Source organism: Oryctolagus cuniculus, chromosome 5 (assembly GCF_964237555.1).
Source record: "Oryctolagus cuniculus chromosome 5, mOryCun1.1, whole genome shotgun sequence".
In the NCBI taxonomy this organism is placed as follows: Eukaryota; Metazoa; Chordata; class Mammalia; order Lagomorpha; family Leporidae; genus Oryctolagus; species Oryctolagus cuniculus.
In genome coordinates this window covers 115,263,564-115,274,330 of record NC_091436.1, presented here as the reverse complement: position 1 = coordinate 115,274,330, position 10,767 = coordinate 115,263,564, and the positions used below count along the sequence as shown (strand labels likewise).

Below are 10,767 nucleotides of genomic sequence, written 5' to 3'. Positions count from 1 at the left end.
GAGCAAATCAGAATCATCATAGTAAAACAAAATAAAATCCCAAACCCAAATCCAAAACTTATTGTGTTGGTCTACTTTATAATTGCTCATTTAGGTGTCCTCTGTTCAAAGTGACATCTACAGGACACAGAACTCTATTGAGAGGCTGCTCTTTAGCTCCTTTTATTTACTCAGATTTTCCATTTTCTCAGCTCATCCCAGTCCATAACATGTAAGATTCTCCCTCATTGCCAGACCCTTTCAGGAAAGCAGCTTGGGTTTGGACAGTAACCTGAGCTCTAATATGACACTTCCCCAAAGGGTTTATCCCACAGTTCCCATACTCTATCCTCTAATTCTCTGGTGCAGCTGTGGAGATCGCAGGTGCTTTGGGTCATTTATGCAAGAAAGGGGTAAGGGTTTCCTAGGTTGAAACCATATGGGGGCCACTGCTGTGGTGTAGCAGGTAAAGCCACCACCTGAAGGGCTGGCAGCCCATATAGGTACCGGTTTGAGTCCTGGCTGCTCCACTTCCAATCTAGCTCTCTGCTATGGCCTGTGGCAGCAGTAGAAGATGGCCCAAGTCCTTGGGCCCCTGTACCTGTGTGGAGATCTGGAAGAAGCTCCAGGCTCCTGGCTTCAAATTGGCACAGCTCTGGCCATTGCAGCCAACTGGGGAGTGAACCAGCGAATGGAAGACCTCTCTTTCTCTCTCTGTTTCTCTTTCTCTCTCTCTCTCTCCATCTATCTCTCATTCTCTCTATGTGTAACTCTGATTTTCAAATAAATAAATAAGCCTTAAAAAAAGAAACCATATAGGAATCCCCATCAGTGATCATGTGTTGATAAATAAGCTATGATGAAAGTGACTTATGCTTCCCACTTTATTTTAGAAGTTTTTAGTAATATTGAGACAAACAGTATTGATTTGAAATACTCTTGATTGAAAATACACTTGACTTTCTGGAAAAAATGGCCAGAAAAAAATTTCAGTTTCTATTGACTGGCTACATGACAGTTGTACTTACTTTAGAGGTTTTAAATGGAACAGAATGTATAAGGCTAAGGTTGCATATCAGTTCTGAAACCCAAAGTCATTTTTGTTACATAAGACACCTTTTTAGGCTTGTTAAAAATATTACATGTCAGCCTGTTTCCTAAGTGAGTGGCTTTATCTACACAATTAATAAAAGATATAAGTGGAAACCTGCAGCTGACTGAATTATCCTTTCAGCTCACACGCTACCTGTGCTTCTGCATAGAACCAGAATTCAACTAAGAAAATATGCTTTGTGTACCTGATAAGCTCCTGCTTTGTTGGATTGCCCTGGGGAAAAACTTCAGCTATTTCCTACAAAGAGAACTTCTGTCACTATCAGAGCCAGCCTGAACACAAACTCATTGAAGGTTTTCCTGGCAACCACTGGCCAGCCAGCATCCAGGGCATGGCAGCTGATGAGGTAGCCATTTCAAGCCTTTGGCTTTGGAAATGTCACAGACAGGTTGTCAAATCAGCCTTTAATTTTCAATCCAATCACATTCCCCGAGCTTCTGAGTTTGCCAACTTGCTTCTCACTACACATATATACACCACACACATACACACACTTTCTTCTCTCACATAATATACACCTACACAAATAAACGCACTCCTGCAACTCACCATTATCAGCTGAATTGCAAGCTTTTCTTTTTCATTCTGATGGCTATAGATTATTCTAAACCTCTTTCTGAATATTATCACAGACTTAGGGACACCAGTGTGATGTTATAGGTAAGCCTTTATGGTAACACAATGTGTAAGAAGTTCATTCAACCCTTTCCAGCCCAAATGGCAAACATGTAAAAATTTTCCCTGAGCCCCATCCCGCACTCATGGCAGAATTCTTTCCTGATGTGCTCTCTAGTTCTGAAGTCCAGTAGGGCTTTAGAATCTTCTGCACCGGTTTCTAGGTAGCCATAATAAAATGGTTACAATTTATTTTCAGGATGAAACTTATTATTAGCCCTGATCTGAAGTGTTGATATTTTCCTCTGTGCTCTTCTTTTTCTTCTTCAAAAAAAAAAAACATTTCTTGCTATCTAAAACAACTAGATTCCCTATATTCATTTTTATCCAGGGCAAATGGTACCTATGTTGTGGGCTCTGAACTTCAGGGTGCCGAGCTTTGGAGCACCTTTCTTAAATGTGCCTAAGTCTCTCTTTGATTACTATAGTGAGACAGGGTCAGCACCCAATGAGGCACCCTGACTTTGGCAAAGAATTGCAAGGACCTTGGCCCCATTGCTTGCATGCAGATTATGATGCTTTATTCTTTGCCTGGGTCACTTGGGTACTCTGAGTTGCTTAGAGACTCATGTCTGGAGGGGTGTCTCAAGTGCAGGCATGGGTTCCAGGAGAGAGGTTTGGTGAGTGGATCTCTCCAGCTGTGCTGTGTTATTTATTTCGCTTATAATTGAAGATTAGGCCACCACATGGTGCTAGCATGCTGATTTTTGGTGACTCAAATTTCTTATGTACTTAGCAGACCAACAAAATAAAATCTTCCTGCAATAACACCATCAATGTTCTACTTATTTTTCCTTTCTAGCAGTTTCTTAAAATTCCCATTATTTTCTTATTGACAAAGGAAATAAATATCCCTTCAATACTTCCAAAATTAAAATGTGCTTGTCCTGGTTTTTAGGATCATTGGGACTGTTTTTTGATTGGCTTAATGAGAGACATGAACCTAATTCTTGCCAGTGGAATTCAAGAGGAATTCTATGTTGAGGCTTCTAAAAAGAGTTTATAGCTCTTACAAAGAAACACAATAGAAGGTTGACAGGATGGTGGAATAGGAAAGCACATACCCCCCCCATCCTTCTATGGAAAATATCAATTTAACAACGCATAGATCAATTCCCCTTATGAAAAACCAAACCAAGAAATAAATTTGTAAGAGGTTCCTGCATTCCAGGAATATATGAAACCCGCCCTATCAGGCATGGTAGGAAATTTTGCAGCCCCTTTTTGCCATAGTTTCTCTCTCAAGTCCAGTGTCAGGCAATTAGAAGAGACTGAGCTTCCAGCTTCTGCTTGTTGGAGGAATGAGAAGGTTGTGCCTAACGTGCAATGTTCTGACTTTTTGAGGAACTGCCCAACAGTCTGGCATCTGTCTTGCCTGTCTTGGAGCACTGATGAATTCTGGCATAAAAATACATCAACATCTGAGGGTAGCTGATGACATAAGGGTGCTGGGCAGCATGCTGCTGCTCCAGAGGGCCTGGGATAGACTGGGCAGAGACTGATATGGCTTGGTAGTCTCCGCCAAGGGAAAAGAGGAGTGGAGTGTACATTTGATATTCCAGCTTTTCAAAGGGCTGCCCAAGGGATTGTCTCTGCTGTCTTGAAGCAAATCTGGGACTTGGAAAACTCTACATGCCTGGGGGACACTGGAGAAAGAAAAGAGCTGGACGGCATGATTCTGCTGCAGAAGACCTGTGATACAGCACACAGATACCAAGAGAAACAAGAGATTAACCCCTCTAATTAGAAATCAGCACACACTTGTGTATTGCAAGACATACTTACAGAAAAAGGTTCGGAGGGCCTCAGTGTTTGTAACTGGTCTGATAGGTGAAGGTTATTTCCTATATGAAGTCAGTTTGGGAAAGGTGTTGGTGCTTATTTTCAAATATATGGATACCAACACAAAGTTATAAGGAACACAAAGACATAGGGAAAGTAACCAATAAAAGGAACAAAATAAGCCTCCAGAAACCAATGCTAAAGACATAGAGGTATATGAATTATGTGATAAATAATTGAATGCCTAATAAGCTCAGGAGAATTATGCATGAATAAAATTAGGTATAGAGAGATAACCATTTCATAAAATATAAAAATCAGAGAGAAATGTTGGAGCAGAAACATGCAATAACTAAACTGAAAAATTAATTAGAGGGATTCAGTAGCAGACTTGATTAAGCAGAAGAAGGAATATATTAACTCAAAGACAGGTCATTTAATATTATCCCGTCAAAGGAGAAAAATGAAAAAGAAAACATTAGCAAGAGAGAAAAACAGCCTATATTTTATACAAACTCATAGTAACCACAGGAAAGTATGTATGAAAGTTACAGAAATGCTACAAAAAGTCAATGAAATGTAAAGGAAGACAGAGAGGAAAAGATGGATTAAAGTAAAGAACAAACAGAAATCAATGAGTAAAATTGAGAGAGAATAATTTCTTCCCTACCATTAAGTGTTTTTTTTTACTTTATTAAAATAATAAGTATTTCACATAAATCTTTGTACTCCTCAGCATGTCTGATTGCTGCTTCTACTGTGTCCTATCATAGCATTCTATACATGCTTCAAACCAAGCTGATTTTTTTGAAGTATTTTTGACTTTTTGATCTCAGTGCTGATGGTTTTAAGTCTTTTCCATTCCGGTTTGATTTTCGTACATTTTTGGGTGGGATATCTCATATATATTTCTTCACTAGAGATTTTTCCTCAGTTCTTTTTTCATCAAAATCATCATCATCATCATCACCATATCATTTTTTCATCGTTTTCAGCAGCAGAAAATTTTCCTTTGTTCTCTGATACCTTGCAGCCACCTCCAAGAGCAGATCACCTTCCAGATACACTGAATATTTTCACATCCTTCTCCATCATCTGGCTCTGTATCTTCCTCTATAGATACCATGTGCTGTTCATTAATAGGTACATGCCCTGAACCATGCTTCAGTCTTAAGGTCACTGTTGATGTTACTTCAAAGCATCCAAGGGAAACAGTTGGCTATTCAGACATTTTCAAAGATGACAATATTACTCTAATTAAACTGTCTTCATTACTCGTTGCCTCTGCTTCAACACTGTATGATTCATCCCTTACACCAATGCCTAAACTAACCATTCTTAATGATAATTGTTACTCATTTTCATCATTGACCATTTTAAAGTGATGCTCTTTGTTGGCCTTTGGTTCACAACCAGAAAGATGCTTTTGGGGTTTCCATATCCATGCCCATTAAATTTTTCATGGGGTGGTGCACAAGCTTAGATAGAAGAGAAGGTGGACAGAGATTGACATCTACTGCTGCACTGAACAGCCACACAGGATGTAATCATGTCAGGTCAATAATTATCTTAAATGTAAATGTATTATATGCCCTAAACAACAAGCAGAGTTGCTAACTTGGTAAAAATAAACAGACACAGAAATTATTTGTTAAGATTTGTCCTTACCCAATCACTGGAAAATTCTAGTAAGTGAGTTGGAAAAAATAATTTAAAAATAAAAAACAAATGATGACAAAATATAACGCATAGTTAACATTTGATCCAGCAATTTCACTACTATGTACACACACAAGAGAAAAGAAAACTTATTATCTACATAAAAGCTTGAACATAAGTGTTAATAGTAACAGTCTTACAATGTTATCATAGCTAAAACAGAGAAACATTAAAATGCCCATCAATTGATGTAAGAATAAATAGATTACATATATCATTACAATGAAATATTATTTGGCAGTAAAAAGAACTGATATACACTACAGCATGGGTAAACCTTGAAAACATTGTGTTTAGTAAAAGAAGTCAATCACAAAAGGTCTCTATTTTGTGATTACATTTATATTAAGCATGCAGAGTAGGTAAAACTATAGAGTCAGAAAGTATGAGGCAACCAACAGAATGGAAGAAAATATTGGCAAACTATGCAACTGATAAAGGATGAATATCCAGATCTGTAAAGAGCTCAAGAAACTCAACAACAACAAAGAAAACAACTCAGCTAAGAAATGTATAAAGGACATAAACAGGCATTTTTCAAAAGAGGAAGTTCATATGGCCAACAGACAAATGAAAAAATGCTCAGGATCACTAAACAGGAAAATGCAAGTAAAAACCACAATGACGTTTTACCTAACCCTAGTTACAATGGCTATCATCTAAATATCAAAAATCAATAAATACTGGCAAGCATGTGAGGGAAAAGGTAGCCTAATACGCTGTTGGTGGGAATGTAAACTAGTAGAAACATTATGGAAGACAGTATGGAGATTCCTCAAAAATCTGAAAATTGATCTACCATATGACCCAGCCATCCCTCCTGGGAATTTACCCAAATGAAATGAAATCAGCATATGAAAGAGTCATTTATAACCTCATATTTAGCTCAATTCACAATAGCTGAGATAGGTATCAACCCGTATGTTCATCAACTGATGACTAGATAAGGAAAATGTGGTCTATATATACTATAGAATACTACTCAGCCATAAAAAATGAAATCTTGTATCTTGCAGCAAAATGGATGCTACTGGAAACCATTATGCTTAATGAAATAAGCCAATCCTAAAAAGAAATATTTATGTTTTCTCTAATATGTGGTAGTTAGTATAGAATAAAAAAGTAGAGGATGAAATGGACATCTTTTGATGATTGTTGTTTTTAGCTCTTTTTTATACTTCTGTGGAACTGTGATCTTTCTACTTTTTACTTACTGAATATTATGGTTACTGGCACATTAAGCCTGTGATTATATAATAGGTTGAAATTTATGTTTTTACAAAAACTAAAAAAACAAAAAGTGAAAGGAAAGAAGGAGGAGGATTGAGGAAGGGAAATATGGTAATCTTAGAATTATATCTATGAAACACATGAAGTCTGTTCTCCTTTTATTAAGAAAAATTTTTAAAAAATGAAAACAGCAAAAGAATGTAGAAGAGTGTTTGCCAGGAACTTGAGAGATATGGTAGTGAACACTAATGGTTATGGGATATATTTTTGAGGTGATGAAAATATCCCTAAGTTAGGTACTGATGATAGTTATACATCTGTGTGAATACAGTAACAAGCCACTCAGTGGTAATCTTTAAAGAGGCGATTGTTATTACATGTCCACTATAACCTAATTAAGCTATAATTTAAATTTTAAAAAATCTCCAAGATAAGTGCCCACCAAAATCTCCTTGGATGTCTAGGAAGGAAAGCACAAAGCTTATGAGAAACAGAACATTAGACTATTCTGTGTGTTTTCAGCATTATTGTAGAAAATTTCAGAAGAATTCCAGAAGAAAATGGAGTACCATTTTTAATACCCAGGGAAAGCAAATGTGAACCAAGAACCATATATTCAGTCAAACTCTCCTTTGTGGCTAACTAACATGTACAAACTGATCAACTTGACAAAGATCAAAGGGCATTGTTACTAGGAGCCCTTTCAAAACAGAATGTATCAGTGAACACACTTCAGACAACCAGAATTGACTATGGTGACAAAGAACTAAGGACGCGGAAGTTAGTGGAAATTATTACAGATACAGATGCTTGTATAATTAAGATGAAACTTAAAGTGACAGAACAGTGTGGAGTAGCTCATTCTTTGAAAATGAAGATATAGTGAACAACTTATTAGTAGCAGGAGAATGGAGAAGTCATATGAGAAAATGCATGCAATTATGATTTTTAAAACTTTATTTGAGAGGCAGAGAGGTTGAACGAGAGTGCTCCCATTTGCTAGTTTACTCTCCAAATGCATACAACTGTCAAGTCTGGGCTAGGGCTAGATTTAGGAGTGCAGAATGTAATCCATGTCTTCCACATGCCTCCAAGAATTTGCATTGGAAGTTGTGTTAAGGAGCCATAGTGAGGAATCAGATGGAGGCACTCTGACTTGGGATGCTAGACTAAATTCCTGCTCCATGATTATGTTTTAATAATCATACTTGCTATAACAGTATGTCTCACTATTTTCAAATACTATTAGTATTAAGTACAGTAGTATTGCTATATTATTTTTAGTTGTATATTATTATTTTGAAACTGGCATGTGTTTGTAATATGAGATAAAGTAAATGAGTAAGTGTGGGATATTCCAATTCTATTATTCTGAAGACCATACAGGATCAGATGCTCAGTTTGGGAGAAAGGGTAAAGGAATGTGATACAGAAAATTAAATACCTTGCAATCTTGAAGAACTGAAATATTAGTAGTTCAGTTTGCTAGCTCTGTCCACTGAATATGCTTAGAACAATGAGTGACTCAATATCAGTGAACATCTCTAGTACCTTGACTATACTTTATGCCATTAAAAGTAACCATGGGCTCTTGGACAAATAGCTGGTTTTAAATTCTAGGGCATACAATTTACATGATGTACAAACAATGCCACTATCAAAAACCATCACAGGCATGTTAGAAGGACCCATATCCAACTTGAAGATTCTCTCACTGTATGAACATGGAAAAAATTGAGTTTCAATAAGAACAATATGAAAAAGACTTGGGCGAGGGTTGTGCTGCAGCAGTTTAACCTTCTGCGTGGGATGCCCTCATCCTGTATTGGAGTGCAGGTTTAAGTTCATGGTACTGGCTTCCAGTTCAGCTTCCTGCTAATGCATCCTGGGTGGCAGTAGGTTATGGCTCAAGTGTGTGGGCCCCTGCCACTCATGTGGGAAATCTGGATGGAGTTATGGGCCTTTGGCTTCTGATGGGCTCAACTTTGGCTGGTGCAAGTAAAAAGTAGATGAAAGTTTCTTTCCCTCTGCCTCTCCCTGTGATTCTGCCTTTTAGCTAGATGAAAATAAATAAACATGTAGAAAACACAATGTACAGAGATACATGTATTTATAACAATATTAAAAAGTAATTTTATTATGTCAAAATATAATAGGCAACTAATTTTTTCTGAAAAATAGGTATACAAAAGAACCAAGATTTATATTGACTTTCCTTTGTGAATTGTAGTATGGGTAATGAAGTAGTAGATGAAGTAAAGAATCTCCTTACAAAATATTCCAGACAAAAGATGAAAATATAATAATTGAACATTATCATTTTTAATACCCAATGAATTAATGGAGCTAGGAATAGAACTGTAAATCTCAAAAAGGAAGAAAACTGAGCATTTTTTGTCTCCTCTATAAAGAAGACCCTCTACTACCCAAGAGTCTTGTTGAATGGATTAGTGCTGAGTCTGATCTGCTCATTCAGCTGCCAATTTTTGGGCACACACAGAGTAGAAGAACGAGTTGAACAGTGATGTAACTATATGACCAACAAAGTGCAGACTACAAGAAATTGTACAGGACAAAAAACCTGGGCTCCTTATTGCATTTATTGTTAAAATAAAATAGAGAAAGAATTGGAGGAGAAGTCTGTGAAGTAAAATAGATTTTAATAACATGAAGAAAAACTACAAGATTAGGACCTAAAGGAGAAATTGTAGATGATAAAAACATGAAGAAACATAAGGAAGCAATAACTGCAGAGGTCAACTTGTTTTGGAAGGAGAGAGGATGCTATGAATGAGATGGGCATGTGGAGGGAGTTATAATGTAACTGGTACAGTTCTATCTTTTAACATGCATGTTGGGCCTGTGCTGTGGCATAGCGGGTAAAGCCATCGCCTCCAGCGCCGGCATCCCATATGGGAGCTGCTTCGAGTCCAGGCTGCTCCACTTCTGATCCAGCTCTCTGCTAAAGCCTGGGAAAGCAGTAGAAGATAGCCCAATTCCTTGGGGTCCTGCATCCACATGGGAGACATAGAAGAAACTCTAGGCTCCTGGCTTCGGATCTGCACAGCTCCAGCTGTTGCAGCCACTTGGGGAGTGAACCAGCAGATGGAAGATCTCTCTCTCTTGCTCTCTCTGTGTGTAACTCTGACTTTCAAATAATAATAAAAAAAAGTTTGTAAGGATATTCACTTCATGATGATTTATTATTATGGAAAAAAATGAAGAATATGTTTGTAAATTCTAAGTATATCACATACTTAGTACTTATAGCGATGCTGCCATTACTACAATAATAAAAGAACAGTTAAAATTAATTGAATTCTGATTTTGTGTCAAGTAATATTCTAAGCCATTTATTTCCTCATATTATGATGTTATTTATTATTGTTATTTTCATGTTACAGTTGAGAAAACTGAGGTACAAAGATTTTAAATGAGAAGACTAAATTAATAGTTTCAAGCTCCCATGGGAGTAGAATTTAATTCACATAAAAAGCATTTATAAGGCAGGAAAGATCTCAAATAGTGCAGAAAATACATTTTAGTTTATTAATTAATAGGTTCATTTGGTCACTTCGCAAATATTTCTGTTTTTGTTCAGTGTTCTCTGTCAGGGCTGGGATGCAGCAGCAGATGGGGTCCTCGCTATCAGTGGCCCCATGTTGCTTTCAGCCTGCTGCATGACAGAAGGGACCACAAGCATGGCCAGCGGTGAGATGGGTGCAACTTCATTAAGGAGTGAGGTTTTAGGTTGAAACTGAAGGATGAAGTATGGTTCTCCATGCTTTGGAGGGGACAAGTATAGCAGAGAGAGAACTGCAGTTGTCAAGGCTTTGAGGGCACAGGTGAGGAAGGTGCATGCCAAAAGTATTGAAAGGGTTTGAGATTTCCTGGCATTTAAATCTCAAGTCCGTGCAGATCCCACTCAGCCCCTTATATCATCATCCTACATATAGGATACCCATACAAATGGAAATTGAGCAAAAAGTCATAGCCATTTCTGGTAAGTTTTCACTTGTGTTGATTTCATCAAAATAGTCACAGAACTGAAAACTTGGGTCTTACTAAGTTAAGGTACAGTGGCATTAAATAAACCAAACCAAGTCGTAACTAAATCCAAGCATTTGCATCCAGCGTGAGTGCAGAATGAACCGACTTAACAACAAACTCTCCCTCTATCTCTAATTGAATTACATACAGAGTCAATACCTTTAGAAAAGAGTAGGCAGGTGGCTCTGAACTAATTGGAACTGACATTAAGCTAAATC

The 10,767-nt window shown here is 37.3% G+C and overlaps 1 pseudogene; it reads right to left on the bottom strand.

The window, feature by feature from the left end:
* Nucleotides 1-4,338: 4,338 nt before the first annotated feature.
* Nucleotides 4,339-5,013, bottom strand: LOC138849757 (nucleophosmin pseudogene; annotated as a pseudogene).
* Between the last annotated feature and the right edge of the window lie 5,754 nt (nt 5,014-10,767).